Below are 18,601 nucleotides of genomic sequence, written 5' to 3' on the forward strand. Positions count from 1 at the left end.
CACCCCCTCATCAGTGATTAATTAGACTGTATCAAACCCACTTCGCTTTTCAAAATAAAACCCTGTTGATTTACCAGGCACAATTGGGGAACTGATACCTGTGTATCGCTGCTTTTCACGGGTGAGTTCCCGTCACATTATTTGTGTTTACAGGAGTGGGTGAGTCAGGGCGCGCTGCCCTTTGTGCTAATAAATTCCATCATCTCTGTATGCAAAGGTGAGGGGAGCTGTAAGGGCTGCGTGTTGTCATCAGCTGTGGACTCGGTGATGAAATCAAAGGGATCGTGCCATCCTGACGACACTGCGAGAAATAACAGCAGCCCCTCTGATGTGGAGCCGGGGCTTTAAATATTTCACTCAAAGCAAGTAGCGCGAATCAAAATGAAACATCTTTACGCGTTTTAATGGTGTGTTCCCCTTTTATTCTTGCCTCTTTCATGTCAAACCCACTGACACGAACACGAACGCAGCTGCTGAGGAAACAACACGCAGTTATGTCACCTTGCTGGCATGTTTCCGCATGTTTATTGAGATTTGAGGACTTGTTGACAGAGAGGGGTGTTTTTTTTTTGCAGGGATGACACGAGCGTTGTTTTACGCATTCCGCCTTTACACACACACACACACACAGCCTGACTGTATGCGTTTGTGTGTGTGTGTGTGTCTTCCTCCCTCCTGCCTGCCTCCCCTGCATCTGACAGTGTCCCTCCCTCTTTCTCTCTCCTCCTCCTCCTTCTCTCATTAGTCTTTTCACCGGCAAAACACCGACACACTCCCTTTCCCTTAAACCCGGGGAATAAACACGGAGCGGCGGCGGCAGGAGCAGGATTGACCTCCCACCGGTGCGCACCATCCATGGTCCTCCCCTGGATGTCCGTCTGACAGGAGGGTATGTTGAAATATAATATTTTTTTCACCCTACCAGTTTGCTCATGTCGTTAAGAGAGCGGGCTCGGTTGTGTTAAACGATTTGTTGAATGTCGGGCTGCGAGATCTTCTCCTATTTGTCCCCTTTTTTTTACGCGCAAATAATTGCGCTCCCGTGTTATTATATTCTCCGCTGCAGTGTGAATGTTTTTATTCAGCTTTTCTAAAGACCATCATTTCGTAACGCGCATGGACTTTGCCCGCTTGCTCGCCGTCCTCAGCCTCCGCCAGGGGATGAATATTACAGTGAGAATGAAGCAGAGCAAGTTGTAGCGTCGTTTTGCGCCCACCGGCCCACTCACTGTTGACATCCAGCCTGCAGCCAGGCAGTTAGAAGCAACCCCCCCCCCCCCCTCCTCCTCCTCCTCTCCTTCCTCTGCTGCCCACTTTCCACATGATGTCCTCACCTCCAGCCCGGCCTTGACTCCTCTCTTGATAGAGGATTTTTCACGTCCTTCAAAGTTGTGTTTGGCCGCACGGATCAGCTGTTGTCTGCTGTTTTCAGTTTGTGTCCCAGCCTGTCAGGGCAAACTGGATCTGCATTTGGCTTAGTCAGAGTATTCTCCCAACACACCCATCACTAATTATGCAACAGCCACATTGACAGATGTGCGCACACACACACACACACACACACACACACACACACACACACACACACACACTGTGGAGGACTTTGACAGTGTTGACATTGTCACACCCTCTCGTCAACATCAACACGTGTGTTTGCCCACACAAAGTGGTTTCGTTTGCTTTATAACAAACTTACTGAATTTGTGGTTCTTAGATTTTGGCCGTTTTTGTTACAGTAACAGAGTAATCGACTATTATAGTTTTGAGTAATTTTTAAACAAAGAAATGACCAAATTCTATGATTTCATCTTCTCAAATACGGATATGTCTAATAATTAAGTCCTTTATGACAGTAAACTAAATATCTTTGCTTTGTAGACAAAACAAGACATTTGAGGACGTCACGCTGAGCTTTGGAAAACACTGATCACTATTTTTTATCACTTACTGACATTTTATGGACCAAACAATTAATCAATTAAGACAGATTAATTGATGATGAAAATAATCTTTAGTTGCTCTGAGTCATATCCTGGTTTTGATCTTATTTGAGATATGATGTTTACATGTAACATGAAAACCTGTTTATTCACATACTTAATTCTCATAGTATCGAGGTTACTGATCATCTGTGTGAAGTTGTATCTTGATCTGTCACTACCTCAACCACTCTGCACAATAGTTTCCAGATTATGATTGGATTTTTGGAGCGTTCTTATTATGTTTCGCACATGTTAAAGGGATAGTTTGGATTATTTGATGTATGGTTGTATGAGGTACTTAGTCAGTGTTTTAGCTACAGTAGATGGCGGTCGGCACGCCCTCATTTTGGAGAAGCAGTGAGGAGTAACAGCACAGAAATCAAACGATGCACTGCTGTGGACGGGGACAGCAACAAAAGATACACTACATCTGGAATGTATTCACTGCTTTACTTTACCATCAGACAGTCTTGTCTTGACAAGAAACTGCCATTACATAAGTCAAATATCCCTCTCTCCAAACCAACCAAACTCCATAGGCAAAACCAGTCATTTTACCTGACAGAACACATGAGTTGTTGGTCTACTGCTGCCTTCATCTATTAGTTTGTTTGTGTCATTGTATGACTTTGGTGTTTTAAGAGGATACCACAGATTCACCAAAGTCACAGAATACTACAAACAAACCAAGATATTGAGGCAGCTGTATACCAGCAACTCTTGTATTCTGTGAGGTAAAATGACTGATTTTGTCTATAGAGTTTGGTAGGTTTTGAGATGACAATATTTGGCTTATAAAATGTCTGTTTCTCACTGGGAAAGGCTGTATGGCAGCAAAATAAAGCAAAATACTCTGTATTCCATATATAGCATACACTTAAATTGATACTGATTTTTTTAGTGGGACCTTTTTTAAGTGGCTAAAATACCTGTCATTGCTGACTCTGTCCACTGCAGTTCATTGTTTAGCTTCTGTGCTGGTACTCCTCTCTGCTTCTCCTACCCAGGGTGTGCTGATGGCCATCTACTGTAGCTAATACACTGACTATCAATAGGTACCTCATACAACCCCCCATCAGATAATCCAAACTATCACTTCCAGCAGCTCTGAGAAACCTGGATACACTACTTGGAGTACTTAGAAACCAGGATACAGTGGCATGTAAACACTTTATCCAGGTTGCTGAGATCGTGAGAAATCAAGACAATCAGAAACCTTGATTCAGTTATGATCATATATACAGGGATATGAATAAACAGATTTGTCATGTTCCATGTCAACAGCACACATAATATATAATCAAAAACAGGATAGGGCTCCGAAGCGGGATACTAATGCACATGTGAATGCACTCAGTGTAATAATATGTCAGTGATGTGTAAATGGTGTAAAATACAGCCTTCAGCTGAATGCTGTGGAGGCATTTGGCTACAGAGGTGAAGCAGCCTGTTTTTGCCTGCATGCTCAGGCAGATCTATGTGTGGAAATTAGCTCACCTTTGGCCCCCTGGCTTTCACTGGTTTTGTGAAATTACACACAGTATTTGGGAAGAATGTCTCAGTAGTGCACGGATTGGCTTCACCGTCACAATGCTTTGCCTGGATTTTTATAATTCTACCTGTGCATGTCTTGTATACTGAGGTATTTACAGTCAGATGATCTGACCAATCAATTGAGCAGCCTTGGTACCTCCATCTTCTCTCCTTTGTGGCACAAGCAACATATGGACACATCTTAAATCTACTACACGGAAATTTTAACTGGCTGTGAAACCGTCTCAGTTTGATGCTGATGTTTCTCTATGTAAGCATATGAAACTAAGATTGGCTTTCTACAGTAAATTTCAATGCCTGCCACTGGCTGAGCCTGTTTACATATTCCCAGCTGAAGTTACTGTGAGTAGTACGTTAACCAGTGAAAAAGAAGAAGAGATTTTTATTTCGATAATTTTATTTTTGGCATTTTATTTTGTGATTATTACAGTGGAAACGCTGCCGCTTTTGTCCACAGAGGCCAAAGTCAGCAAAATATCAAAGTTTCTCATAAAAGCTTTAAGTTAGCTCATGTTAGCAAAACACTAGCTAAGTGGCTAGCTAATGATTGATGGAGAATAGCTAGCATTTTGCTAACATTGGCTAAATTAAGATGTGACTATATGTCACTTTTACAGGTCCCCCAACAACAAATAATACCAAATATGGAGATTTCCTGCTTTTCTTTGTTTATTATAATAATCAACTTTAGTCTTTGTTGTTGTTTGATAACCGCTATTAAATGAAACTATTTGTCCAGGGGAAAATAAAAGTTCACTTTGGGCAGGTGAAAAAAAACGGTGAACCCTGGATTTTACTTTAGACGAGGGCTGGTACAAAGCTAGCTCAACTGCTATTGGAACACAGAGAGAAAAGGGGTGGGAGTAGGGATAAATAAATAAATACTGTCCCACGTCAACCAAAGTTCGCAACAGTCTCCTAGAAACAGAGGCAGCAGCAACATGTTTTTTTCTTCCATCGGTGAAAACCTTAATGTGAAGGACATGATGCCATTTGAAGAGATTTTCAATATACTGTCAGTATAATCTCTGTTCTTTTTAAACATTTTCAGCATATTTTAACACTGATAATGTGAAAATATTGATAGCTGTAATATTTTTGTTACTATAACTGTGGTGTGAAATTTTTATACTGTTTAATCTCTAGATGGGACTTCAGAGGGGTCAATCGTATTGGCTTGTCGTGTCCTTGCATTTGTGCAAGTCAGACCCAAGCGTGTCTCAGCTGCTCTGCAGTGTTGTAGCCTGCTCCCTGTTGACGTACAGGTGGGCTTATGATGCTTCGTCACTCTCCCTCTCCAGGCCACACACACACACACACTGTCAGCCTCAGCTAGCAGACCCGCTGTCACACAGCGTCCATGTCGTTAACATCGGAGACACACCCCTGTGCCTGCTGTGTCAGCCTGCCAGCCAGCCACCCTCTGACTATCACCTGATGCTTCTTCCTCTATCTGCCAGGGAGCCATTACCTCATCTCAGCATCAGCACCTCCACTGTTTGCTCATCACTGTGCTCCGACATCAATGTGTGATCATACAGAGTTCACACACATTGAAGTGAAACTCAAAGATTCTGTATGGCTTTTAATTTTTACCCTGGCGTGTGTGTGTGTGCACAAAGTCTCTCTTGCTACTGTAGTGTGTACATGATGTCAGTGTTTGTGCGTGAGTTCAGATGCCCGAGGGTGCTGCTGGGATTTCACAGCGCAGCATGCTGCCTGCCACCATTTGCAATTCAAATGAGCATGTATGAGGCATCCAGTGAGGCTGAAGCAGCCCTCCTCTCCTCTGTGTCTCATTGGAGCCAATCATTCCCTGCACTTGTGAGTTAATTCAACCATTTCTTATTGACTTCTCCGTCTTAAAAAGTGAGCAGTTAGTGGCTCCTCCATATGAAACACTATCAGGAAGAGGAACATTTTCCGTTGTCTGTCTTACTTGAGTCATAGTTTATTTTGTATAAACTGTGGCTCCTGGCAGAGGCAGGGAACGCTGTGTAATTGTCTGGGGTCACCTTGGTGCTACAGATGATGATGCGGCACTGGCATGCAACAGGTCAAATGTGTGTGCATGTGTGTGTGTGTTTGACTGTCATTGCCCAACTGAATGTTCTTTGACCCGCATTGTTTTTATGGTTTGGTGAGTGTGGTCACGTCTCTTCCTGCCTGCTGAACTCCGGTGACCAGTCACACACACACACACCGGGACACACACACTGTGTTTGTACTTCAGTTATTCTTGAGAACTGGGACAAAATCAAATTTTTACTCTTCAATTATGGTGGGAAATATATTTTAAAAGATAACATTCTTGGATATTAAACCTTGTAACAGGCCAGCCTCCTAGAGATTACACTTTTTATTAAATGTAGAAGGAAAATCTGACAGAGTTGACTTTTATGGAGTTCACAAAATGTTACTTTTTTTTCATTTCACAGCATAGTCGTAGTAAGTAGCCATTTTACTTTTAAAGTTACTCAGAATTCTCTTAATGCTAATCTAATATAATCTAATCTAATTTAGAGGGGCTATGGAACTGGCATGTTATAGTTGAAACACATCTGACAGCAACATTCCTTAATGAATTTGTCAAAAAATTGAAAGTTGCTTGAGCAGCATTCCTGCCTTTTTTAAACCAGGAAGTGAGACAGGGGTCCTAAGGATATAGCTAACCCTTTTTTTAATGCCTGATTTAAAACATTTTAAAACCTATAATATCAGCATGTATTGTTAGATTTAGATATTGAATGTTTGGAGTTATGAATTCTTGTCTGGGACAAGGGTGTTTTCTGGCACAGAGCAAGTTTAGAAATTAAAAAAATTACACATATTTCACACATATATATATATATATATATATATATATATATATATATATATAAATCCTTGAGGAATACATTTTGAGGGTGACTTCAGTACATGTTAGGCTCCTTATTGACATCATCCTCTTTCTTAACCCTGACTGTAACCATTACAGCTACATGCTGTAACCCTAACCCAGTGGTCCACAAACTGGGGGGCTGGTTCGGTGTGGAGCCACTGCAGGGGAGGTGCGGATTAAATGAATATGATTTATGTATGGGAAATACACAAACCCTTATTCCACTAAAATTAATATCTTTTTTATGAGTTGCTTCCACAGTTACTGATAATTACTGATAATAATTTCAGGGTCAGGGGGGCATGAACTTTTTTTTGGCTTCTGCGGGGGGTCCTGCCAGAAAAAGTGTGGGCACCCTTGCCCTAACCTTACCCTAACCCTGACCGTGACCTAGCTCCATTTTTAACCCACCAGTTATTATCTGTTAGTAAATCAGCCCCCTTTTTGATTCTATTTATATTCATGCCATTTATAGTGTTTGTATTTTGGCGTTGCCTCTCTCTAGAGTTGCTTTCACTGTTAATGGTGGAGTCCGCCTTTCCTGTGCAGAATGTAAATAGCGTACCCAGACACAGGGGGATTCACAGTAAACCACGCATGCATATACTAGAGTGATACAGAGGACCAAAGCTGTTGCCTGCACATAATGTAGAGAACTTTCAATCATGAGTTCATATTTACCATAATGGATGATGTGACTCTCTGCTTAAGTCTTCTTTATTAAAAAGAAATAACACGCAATGAATCCTCTCAGGCTGTCCATGTTTTCCCCCTCAGTGTTAGATAACACATATGTGTCAACGTTGAAAGGAATGTGTTTTATTAAAACACTAAAGCTGTTACCAACACTAATGACAAGGGTTGCCAAATTAACCAAGACTGAAATCTTATAAAGGGCTACTCCAGTGATTTACTGTTATAATTTATAAAAGCCATAAAGTTGGGGGACTTGAGAAAGACAAGAAAAAAAAAAGAATGAATGGTAACTCTGATGACATCATTACTGGACTTTTGAAAGCTTTTCCAAAGCCACAGAGGAAATTATACAGCTGTTTTCACGGTTGAATGCTTTTTGAGATGAGAAAACTGACCCTTATGTGTAAAATCAGTGGAGTGACCCTTCTAGGTTGATAGCTTTACCCCTAAAACTCTAATTGGCCCTTTGAAAGACACAAGTACAAGAGCATGTTGAGAGGTTTTGTCAGGGGGAACTTGGTCAATCGGTGCCAGCTTGGAGTCTAGAGAAACATTCCCCCTGCAGCTTGTTCTAGTCACAGTGAGTCAGTAAATGTGGAGCTGAAAGTGGTCGCAAATGTGGTTCAGTGTTTCGACAGTCGACACAGACAACAGTAGCTGCAATGTTTGTACTGTGAAATGCAAAGCTGGCCAGGGTGACGCGTCTAACCTGAGGAGACGCCTGGTCAAACACAAATACGTCAAAAAGCTGAAGAGTTTAGCATGTTTTATAGCCTGAACGCCAAGTCCCCCACAGCAGCTGCAGCTAACATTAGCACACAGCTAATACCTAAAACGTTTAACTTAACTCTCCAGGGACAACAAAACTTGACAGGAAGGCATTGACTACTTCATCAACATCATCAGATGATTAATTAGCTCCTTGGAGAAGTTAATGTTTAATAATTTGACTTTTTTTTTCACTGTCTTGGTTGATATTAGCTTAGCACTTTTACTGGCATTAGCCAGCACTTAGCCACTAGCTGCATCTGAAATTCCTTACTGGCACGCTATTTAATATTATGGAACAGTTTGTGATATTTATTAGTATGTCTGACACTAGGGCTGAACAATTTTGAAAAAATATCTAATTGCAACTATTTTGACAGTTATTGCAATGGCAGTTTGATTTGCGATATTAGAGGGAATGATCATTTTTATGTGATTCTTGTAATTTTTAATTGAAAAATATATTCAAATGATTATAGTGTCTTTTGCAGGGATCTGTACCAAACAAAGATGTTTTCTTAAGTCTGTAGAATATGATGTGTAGGCTAGAACAACAGAATGATAACATTTAATTCAAAATGGTATTTTGACACACATTTGACCTTTGACATTTGACAAATATTGCGCCTCCTACGATTTGAAAATTGCAGTAGGCCGTATGGCTGTTTGTGATACACTGAGACCTTATTATGAAAGCAATATTTGTGAATTGCGTGCTATTTATGGGGAAATAGGGGTAGTGACAACAACATAACAGGAAGAATATGACATGTGCTTCCTCCGAGAGGTGTGGCAGTTTGCCCTAGTGACAGACTGACAGGCTGAATTCTGTAGGGACGAGTTTGGAAGCGAAAAATGTTCTAAATAAATAATGAAATGTTTTTAATAAATAACATGATGATGTTGAGAAGTTTGGACTCACTTTTTTACAGCTTTGTTATTACAGAATGAGATGGTGATATCATCTCCACACCACGTCTGTAACTTACTGAGGAAGCTAAGCTAAGAAAACAGTAGTGCAAAAAACACTGATATGACAGAATAAAACACACAAACAGCAGCCTGCAGAATACAAGCAGCCACCAGTGTAACCGATCATCTTGAGTTCGCCTAACTGGGCAGGTTTAATAAGAAAATGACTGACTTATGGCAACTCTGAGGGGACCCCAGAGGAAAATTTTGTTTCTCACTACCATCCTTTCTTTGTCTTATGAGAAACAAATGAAATTCTTATTTTGAGCTTTACTGAAGTCTCATCTGTTTCTCCTAAACAGCCTCTTAGGAGAGAAAAGGAGCAAAACAAATGAAAAGCAGGATATCTTTTGCTGAGCTGTCTCCGAGGCTTCTCCTTGATGACTGTATGGAGCAACAAGACTTCTAATTTGACCGCCGAGACAAATTTAAGATCTCATTTAGGACAACCAAGTTTTGTTTGAGATCTCACTGTTATGTCAAGAGCTGATTATTTAAGACAAATTTAAGATCAGTGCAGTTCGACAAAAAAAAGAACATTTTAAGATCTTTAATTGGGCTTGAATTCGTCTCGGGCTGAGGCAGGAGAAAGGCTTTTCCTCAGGAGCTGAATTTAAGAATAATGAGAAAGTGGTCAAAATCTCAAATTGGTCGTAAATTGAGCCCATTAATGTCAAGGAGACACAGGCTAGACAAAGACGAGAGCTTATTTTGAACTTTTCCTTTCCTCTGGGAGACGCTCACAAGGTTATGATGGTAGAAGGCTCAGCGGTCGACCCAACCCTGGAGAGTAAAGCAACGGAAGTAAAAACGGAACCATGGTTCAAATTTTATACCCAAACCTACGGACTAAATGATGAAGACTGACTGTACATGTTACCATGGTTTATTAAACGTAGAACTCTGCTAAAATGCATGCAGAAAACTTTCCACATGCAAGTCAAACATTGTTTGCACACGAAGCAGGTAATACCTGATCGTTGATAACTATGTTTTGGATTGTTGGCAGATATATCTGTCATAGCAGTACTATAATGGTACAATGCACCGCAGCTTAGTGTTTGTTTACTCGATACGCGAGCGAGTCCTAATCTTAGACCTAAATCTCTGTTTTACATGCTCTTTTATCAGCTTTGTTTGGAATAACCAAAAGAGGATAACACAACATTACTGCAGCTGAATCCAACAGCAGTAATCACAGTGGCTGCATGCTTTTGTTTTATGGCAATTGAATTAAGCCTCATCAGGATGCTGCATCCACTGCAGTCCTGTCTAAATCTTGTTACCGTGCAGACTTGAACATCTTATTGTTTCACTGGGTCTGGGGTTTCCCAGCTGTAGCTACACTGTCCGCGGCGGTCAGATCAGTCTGTTGTTGTCGTTGTCTGTGTCTGATCAGGGCTTTTTATTTTTAGCTTTGGTTTTTACTCATACAGCTATGGGCGATTTATTGCCTTCCTCAGATTGCATCATTCAGCCTGTGCTCGGATGTGAGGCGAGAGAAAGAAGCTATTTCATGCCGTAAGACAGTTTTATTTCCCCCGTTCTATTCCCCCACCTTCAGTCATATAGCTCTTCACAGTTGATGGGAAGCATCACTTTGTCCTTCTGAAGGGGAGGCAGTGAGCTTTACCCTGAGCAGCAGCGGCTCAGCTCGCCTCAGCCTGATGATTACAGTGAGTCAGCAGGTTCTCCATTTTTTTTTTCTTCCTTTTCCCCCTTTTTCCTTTGCATACCTACACTTGTCTCCCTCTCGACCGCCGCCGTCTTTGAACAAATCCCCTGCCTCTCAAGGATGAGACTCATCATGTTGTTGTCTGGCTTTGATCTGGTGCAGCGATACCCATAATGCCGCTCATTTTTTTTTTCCTCCCCACAGTAAAGCAGAATTCATATTTCAGGCACAGTCGGTTCATGTGGGGAAAGGGAACAGTTGCCACTTCTTTCTGGGGCTGTTTACTCTGCCTTCATTGTGGTCTGACTGCAGTGGAAATACTTTTCTCCAGCTATTTCGGCCTCTTCCAACAAACCGAGCCAGCAGTCATTGTTTTCTTTTGGCCACTTCACACTTGGCAATCATTAATTAGAGCCTTTGCATTCAACAGTTGTGGAGGAAGGCTAATTCCATTGTTGATCTGCGTTCATTTCCCCGATGATTAGAGTATGCGCATGCCCCAGTCTCCTCGCACATTGTGGAAATCTGGTGAATTGAGGAAAAATAGTCTGTTCTAAGGTCCATGTTAGTGCAAACTATTTATAAAAAACATAAAACAAGACCTAAAAAGAGGATTAGGGAAGATTAGAGTCGCAAAAAAAAGTAAAAATTCACAATACCCCTCTTACTGCTGCTGAGGAAAATCCAGAGTTGATTTCCACAAATTAATTTTTACACCATGATGAAGTTGCTGGTAGTAAAGTGAAGTTTCTCAGGCTGAATTTGGCTTTTGAGGACGGCAGTCCCGTGGTGACTGTGCTGTGATTAAAAATGGTTGCTGCTGCTGTGTGCTTAACGAGATATGCAGCTCCTCTGAGGTAGGCGGTTACACTCTGACCTCTGCATTGTATTTCACTGCTAATTAGACTAAAATATGATTGTGCGCAAATGCCCATGGAGGCCGGTGGGTGTATTCTGCATGCAGGCTGTGGCTGGCTGTCTGCTTGTTGGACAGAGTCCACTACTTCTCAGTAGAGCCACACAGATGTGATGGTTGGCTGATAATATAGGGCCTATCACAGCTATATCGCTATACTGTGCTTTTTACAGAACATAATGCAGATTGTTTCTTTCTTTCTTTTTGTTTTATAGGCATTTTGAGCAAAGTGTGCACAGGTGACAGGTGCATCAGAGGAAGGTGCATCTTAAAAACAATGAGAAAAACTCCTGACCGCTACCTTGCTTACTGCTGAAGTGTTTTATTATAATACTTTTCAGTCTATCTGACCTTCATCGGGTATGATGCTAGTTTTATAATAGGCACATTAAAAAAGACTAAAATTGTTAACACACAAATTAATCAAGTTTTTTCAAGTCAATTTAACAAGTTACATCAACACAAGTACTTTAAGTCAAATGTACCTAATCCGCTTTCAAATCAGCAGTTTAGATTCATGTAACCTAAATTTAAGGCAAGTCGACTTAAAAGTTTACACTTTTCCAACTCAGTTATTTGCTTTACCTAAAAGTAAAATACTGCTGCTTGACAACGTAATAGTATGGTTTCAGGAAAAGTAGTTACTGTAATTTCCGGACTGTAAGCCGCTACTTTTTTCATACGCTTTGAACCCTGCGGCCTAAACAATGATGCAGCTAATCTATGTATTTTTACGGGCTAACGGCCTCCAGGGGGGGCTCTAGCATGAAGCGCAAGAACGAGACAATAGCATTATATTTATATTTGAGCATTTTTCTTTAATTAAGTTTTAAGAACCTAATCTACTTATCCACACCTCAGCTAATTAGCTAACTCCTGGCTAACCAAGCTAACTAGCTAACACCAGCTACAGGTAGCAGCAGACAGCAGCCTACTTTAGCAACAAGTAAAGTAGCCAATCTGTCAAGTAATTCGTAAGCTAAGTCACTCTGGTATTGGACTGTCATCACACTGACCTTATAACATTTAATGACATCTTTATGACTAGTCCAAATGGTACACTCGAAGTCCAAGAAATTATTCATGACAATATAAAAGCATTTGCCAGTATAATAAAGCTTAATGACATCTTTATGACAAGACCAAAATGCACCACTTTAAAAGGGAAACATTCATGACACATTTAAAATGGTCTCATGATGGCGTGTCATGACAGTACAATGTAATGTTAAAATATACAGCTAACTTTGATAATGTCAGTTGTCAGGACAAATACTTTTACAGTTTTTTTTTGTCTTGGTTAATGTCAATTTGTCATAACAAGGACATTATTGGCTTAATCAATGTTTAGTTGTCGTGCCAAAGACGTCTCAAACAATGTCAGCTTTGCATGAAAAATTACATAATTGACAGTGACACAACAGTCGTAAACATTCCTTGTAAACAAGACTGCTTCATGTTGATGACAGGTGACGTGACAAAGTTATGATACTGATGATGATGACTCCGGCATCAGAATTTTGATATGTCGTCCCCAGAAGTCCAGTATCAGCTGGGCTCTACTTGTCAGTAGAGAAGTAGACTTGTGTTTGTGGAGGGTCGTGTTCAGCTCTGTTTGTCGAAGTGGTCTGTGGAGGAGCAGACACACAGACTACTCCCAGTCCCTTTGGGCCTGTCGTGTGGCTCCTAAACTGGTCAGACAGGTTGGAAGGCAGATCCAGGCACAGCCGGAGTCATTACTCCTCTTTTTGTACACTCACCGTGCGTTTGGTGTGTGTGTGTTTACACTTCTGTGTCATAATCTGTGGATGCACTTGACACATGCCTGGTGTGTTTTCTGTGTGGTTCAGGCGTTTTGACTTGCTTGTAGCCGTGTTTGCAGCCTGGTGAAGAATCAACTGCACTGTACACACACACACATGCACACACACGCACACACACACACACACATACAAAGGCAATCTGGAGTACGTGGCAAAAACATACAAGTTGTGTAAACACTCATTTTTACATCAAATCTCTGCCAACACTTTATATTATCAGATCATCTATGAACAATGTCTACAGATCTTCTGTATGTGGTGTCCTTTAAAGGATCATACTGTATTTTTTAGGGATGGGTGTACCTTTACATTACTGTAGATGTAGAGCACAGGTTTTCAAAGTCTGACCCCCCTGAATTTTGGAAAATTGGCACCATTAAAAGCATGCTGAATTAGCTTTTAGCAGCTCTTGTTTGAAACCCATGGATGTACAGACAACTGTCGCTGGATTACTGTGATGCTGAAGAAACCTGGAAAATGTGAGGATTTTCAGACGAGTTCTGGAGTCACAAGGAGCATCTTTTTTCTCTGACTTCTAAGCGGATTTATGGACTCTCCCTCCACGGGGGGGTTGGGGGGGCATGCCTCACAGTTTGAAAACCTCTGCAGTAGACTATTTTTAAAGCACACCATGTTTTAGACTATTGGATACTGTATTTCACAAGAAGTCCCAGGCTTCCATTCATTTAATACAGACTAAAACTACAAAGAGTGCACTCAGTAGAGAGCAGATCTCCCACAGGTAACCTGAAAAGAATATTGGGATGTGACGTCCTTGTACTCACCGACATTTAAGTGTAAAGGCGTGCAACAAAAGTGTGAGCAACAGTGTAGCTTTTGAGTTAAAGAGTTCAGTTAATAAACTCACCTGTCTGCAGTTCAGACCTGTCTCCCACTCAAAATATGTGGTGCACAAAATACCCTGAGACCCTGGACTGTTGAGCACCAGAAGCGGGAAAGAATTACACTTTCTTAACTTGAACAGTTAGTGTCCTCAGTTCCCAAATGCTCACGGAGAGTTTGGGGTGTAAATCACAAGTTTCATCACAAAGTCTGCCACAACACAATATCTCTTTGATTTAATTCAGGGACCTTCGATCGATATGAGATGATATCATCTGTCCATTTAATACAGTCAGTTACAGAAGAAACTGCCACCAGTTTCTTTTCTGGTTTTGGCCATAAAGTAAAATACAGAACATAAAAAATTGTAAATAATTGTAACTGGTTATGTGCAGTAAAGTTCAATTTAAATTGACTCCACTAACTCAGATAAAGCTCAATAATAACTGATAAAACAGCTGTCTGTTGCTAGTCACCATTATTAGCTTGGGCCTGTGGTATTTTACATTGCATAAATTAGCCTAGCGGCTAGCAGAACTTTCCTCTACTCATAGCTTAACAAATTACATATGTTATCTATACTTTTTCTTACTCACTGCTGGTTTGTCGCGTGTTTGTCCAGTGTTTTAGTTCGCTATGGCATTGTCTGCATATATTTTGGTAAATATTCTGCATGTCTTTTTGTTGGCTGGTTTGAAGGTTTTTGATCAAAATTGATGGATCGTTTAACCCCTACTGAGTGATGTTAAAAGAAAGGGTGATGTGTCACGATGGTAAATATGCACCTTTCCTAACTTGTTTGGAACATGCTGCAGCTATCCAATTCAGAATGAGCGTATTTTTACGAAAAACAATAAATTGAATCAGTTTGAACATTAAACATTATCTTGTCTTGTACTGTATTCAATTGAATATAGGTTGAAAAGTTTCAGCAGATCATTGCATTCTGTTTTACTTTGAAGAATCTAAAATATCAAAGAGGAAAAAACATTTGCACACTTATAGGACGACAGGTGCGTAAGGAGAGGACCATGAGTCAACAATAAAAAGCAAAAAGACTCTTGGAATCAGTGCAGAAGACAGTATATTATATCTATAGTCATATTTCAGATTGTTAAAAAGCAAAAACAATTTTTTCCTTGTTTTCACATTTTTTGCTTGTGACATAATTCTATATAATTCCTTATGTCATAGTTTTGATGTCTCCAGTATTAATCTACAATGTAGAAAAATAATTGTTTAAAAGAAAATTAAATGAGAACATGTGTCCAAACCTTTGACAGGTACTGTAGCTTTGATAAGCCAATATTGGCTGAATGATTTATTGGTCTGGCTGGCCATAGTTTTGTGACTTTGTTTCTTACTACAGCTCATACAGTGTATCTATCACAGCTGAATCAGCTGCTCTGTTGTTCCTCTTCGCTGCATTCCTCCTCAGCGTGCCAATAAACGTCCTCTCACCTCATTAATAAGGTTGTTGATTTATAATCAGAGCGGGCGCTCTCATCTGCAGCGAACTTCTCTGTGAACTCATACACTAATTTTGCTGCAGCAACATTACGGTTCGTGGCCTTGTCGGGACAGTGAGCATTGGACTGTAGAGGAAAAGTACTGTTGTTGTGTTTTGGGGTGGGCCACACTGCTGTGTGCTTGATGTTTGATCACAGATGTGATTGTGTTGTTATCTCACTCTGCACAACACTCTCACTTCTCCTCCCCACCTGCACTCATGAGTTGTAAGGCCACTCCTCAGCAGCGGAAGCCACTCATTCTTTTGGCATCAGAGTCTCCCACAGTGATAGTCTACAGTTTTTTTCAAACACAGGCTTTTCTCTAATTGCTCCACGGCTTTTTAGAGTTTTGTTTTTTTGCTGGCTGTCCTAAAACGTTTCTCTCTCTGCATGTAACGGTGGTGATCATTGATGGATTCTCTGTCATGCATCGATTTTTTTTTTTTTGCTTTTGTTTTTATGTTGGCAGCAATAATGAGTGGCTCCTTTATAATTCATGCCATGATTGATGTCCCTCTGGTAGCGGTTTTCATGCTGCAATCTCACCAGACACTTTTACGCCAACAGTACAACAGCGCTGCCAAACACTCCAGTCCACAGATTAAGATGCTCGGTGTTGGCTTTCAGCTGCCATTTAGCAAACCAGCAAACCACACTCTGTTGCTCACATAGTAGCGGGGTAGGCTGGGGACGGCTGCACCAAGTCTCAATCCTCCAATCAGAAACATGCTAGAGTGATGATACTCATGCTCACATACTCAGTTAAACCCTCTACCCACCAGGAAGACAGGAGTCAAATTCAACATCTGCTGCTGCGTTTATGGAAACAAACTAACTTGTTTTGGATGTATGGAATAATTTGTTCATTGTTTTGTTTGTTTGTAATATTAATTATTAGTCATTAATTGATTAAAATGCATTAATTGCCAATGAAATAGTTGAACAAAGACACTTAAATTTAAAATGAGAAAAAAAAACAAGAAAGAATAAAAATAAGAGAAGAATGTGAAAAACAACATGATTCTAAGATCTTAATTATCAATTAATCAACTTTTAGTGTTTTCAACTCTGGTTAAAGAAAATGCACAAAATTAGCAACCCTGTTTACTTAGTTTGAAGCCTTGTTTTATTGACTTCTCAGTAACATGGTTAACATGTGTCTAGGTCAATGTATGTAGCTAGCACATGATGTTCTGTCATGGTTGGAACAAGCTTTTGCAACCGTCCCTAATCTAAGCAGCCATATCAAAACAGACCAAACAACAGTATTTTTCAACATAAAAACATAGATCACCCAAATACAATTTTTATTGCTTTTTTTTTTAATTAACACACTCAAGTCATCAAGAGGTAAATAAAGTTGTGTCAACGGGAGTATGACAAAATCAGCTTTTAAAACAGTTGCAGTTTTGTACAATAAACAAATGTTTAATTAAAATTTGTTGAATTCCTAACTGGTTCATTCCCCCTGTCTCACACTAAAATACAGACAGACTGAATATCATCTGTAATATCTTCACATTAATTCAAGGTCAACCTATGTTCTGCTGTTATTTGATAACTGTTACCAAAAAAATAAATAATAAATAATATAATGTAAAACACGTTTTCAGAATACTATGCTTATTCAGACAAAAACAAAAGTAACCAGTGACACTGAATGTATTTTGAACATGCTGAAACCGTCCCTGATCTTGTTGCAACTGTCCCCAGGGTTGGGGTCAGTTGCAAGATCTTATTTTTTCCATTCAAATTAATATTGAACAATATGTCAAAAGTAGGTTATCAACTGTAAGTGGTATGAGTAATTAGCAGACACATGTAAGTTTAATACATCACATTTGAGTTGGTCTTGACCAAATATTCGCTGAGTAACTGAGAGACATGCAGAAAGTGTTGCAAATGTCCCCACTTTCCCCTAGTGCTTGGCAAACGACTGATTGTGTACTGAAAAGTTTACAAGACAACCCTGAAATGTTCTTGAGCAGTATTGACATGCTTTTTCAGCTTTAGTCTCTCTGTGCCTGTCCCTGTCTATACTTAAACAAATAGCACTGAGCTCCTTGTTCAGCATCTTTTCAGATCCTCTGACACTGACACCAATAACACAGAGAGCTCCTGTAGCCTCCTTTCAGCCCTTAGCACTGATCCTAATAAGGAGATGAATGGCTCTATACAAACAGTAGAGTGAAGCTGGGGACTGGATGTATGCCCACTGCTTCTGTGTGTGTGTGTGTGTGTGTGTGTGTGTCTGTGCACTGAGGGTGAAATGCCTCTTCCAGTCTGCTCTGATCTGCTTCTGTTTTTCTGCTGACCTGGTCAGGTGTGGACGGAGAGGACAACTCCCACAGCTCCTGGGCTGGGCAAAGCTAATAGTTTGCTTAAAGTGAAAGACAAAAACACACACACACACACACACACACACACACACACACACACACACACACACACACACACACACACTTAGTGTAATAATTAAGTTGCCATGCTAAAAAGTCCACAGTGGTAACCCTATAGTCCCTTTTTTCACAGCCACTATATTGATATGAAACAGAAATGTAAACACAGGTGTTACCAGTGCTACTTTTTAAGATTAAGGTCCTTCCATTAACTGTAGCAGAGCCTTGACCTGAATGGAACTGAACCTTAATTACTATCATTGGTAACACCTGTGTTTACACTACTATTTCATGTCAAAATGGCTGCTGTGAAACTATTGTGCTATTGCTATTGTGACGTCGTCACTGCAGGTGAATAGCTCAGATAGAGTGAGGAGGAAGGGGAGGGAGTTATTGGTCAATGAAAATAATTACGATTTAATCCTCATCTTCAGCTTCAAATTGACTAAAAGAATGCTGGACAACATTCTCTTACAGGCTTATTAAGTTCAGCTAAAGCAGGAGTAACAGGTCTACATTTTTGTTTAGAAGCACACAAAATGCCAGTTTTCACTGTCTAACAAAAGCTCTTTAAAGATGTG

At 40.3% G+C, this 18,601-nt stretch overlaps 1 protein-coding gene across 10 annotated transcripts in view; it reads left to right on the forward strand.

Annotated features, from left to right (window-relative positions):
- Window positions 1-678: 678 nt before the first annotated feature.
- Window positions 679-18,601, forward strand: part of LOC146331157 (band 4.1-like protein 1) — a 150,287-nt gene continuing 132,364 nt past the window's right edge. For 2 of the 10 annotated variants that reach the window (XM_084727490.1, XM_084727536.1), the window contains exon 1: window positions 680-889. The gene's annotated coding sequence lies outside the window, so the exon portion shown is untranslated. Of the gene's footprint in view, window positions 890-18,601 lie in introns of all 10 variants that reach the window. The other 8 variants (XM_084727529.1, XM_084727510.1, XM_084727571.1 and 5 more) reach the window with 6 other exon arrangements.

This window comes from Lutjanus erythropterus, chromosome 2, assembly GCF_056507025.1.
Source record: "Lutjanus erythropterus isolate fLutEry1 chromosome 2, fLutEry1.hap2, whole genome shotgun sequence".
In the NCBI taxonomy this organism is placed as follows: Eukaryota; Metazoa; Chordata; class Actinopteri; order Lutjaniformes; family Lutjanidae; genus Lutjanus; species Lutjanus erythropterus.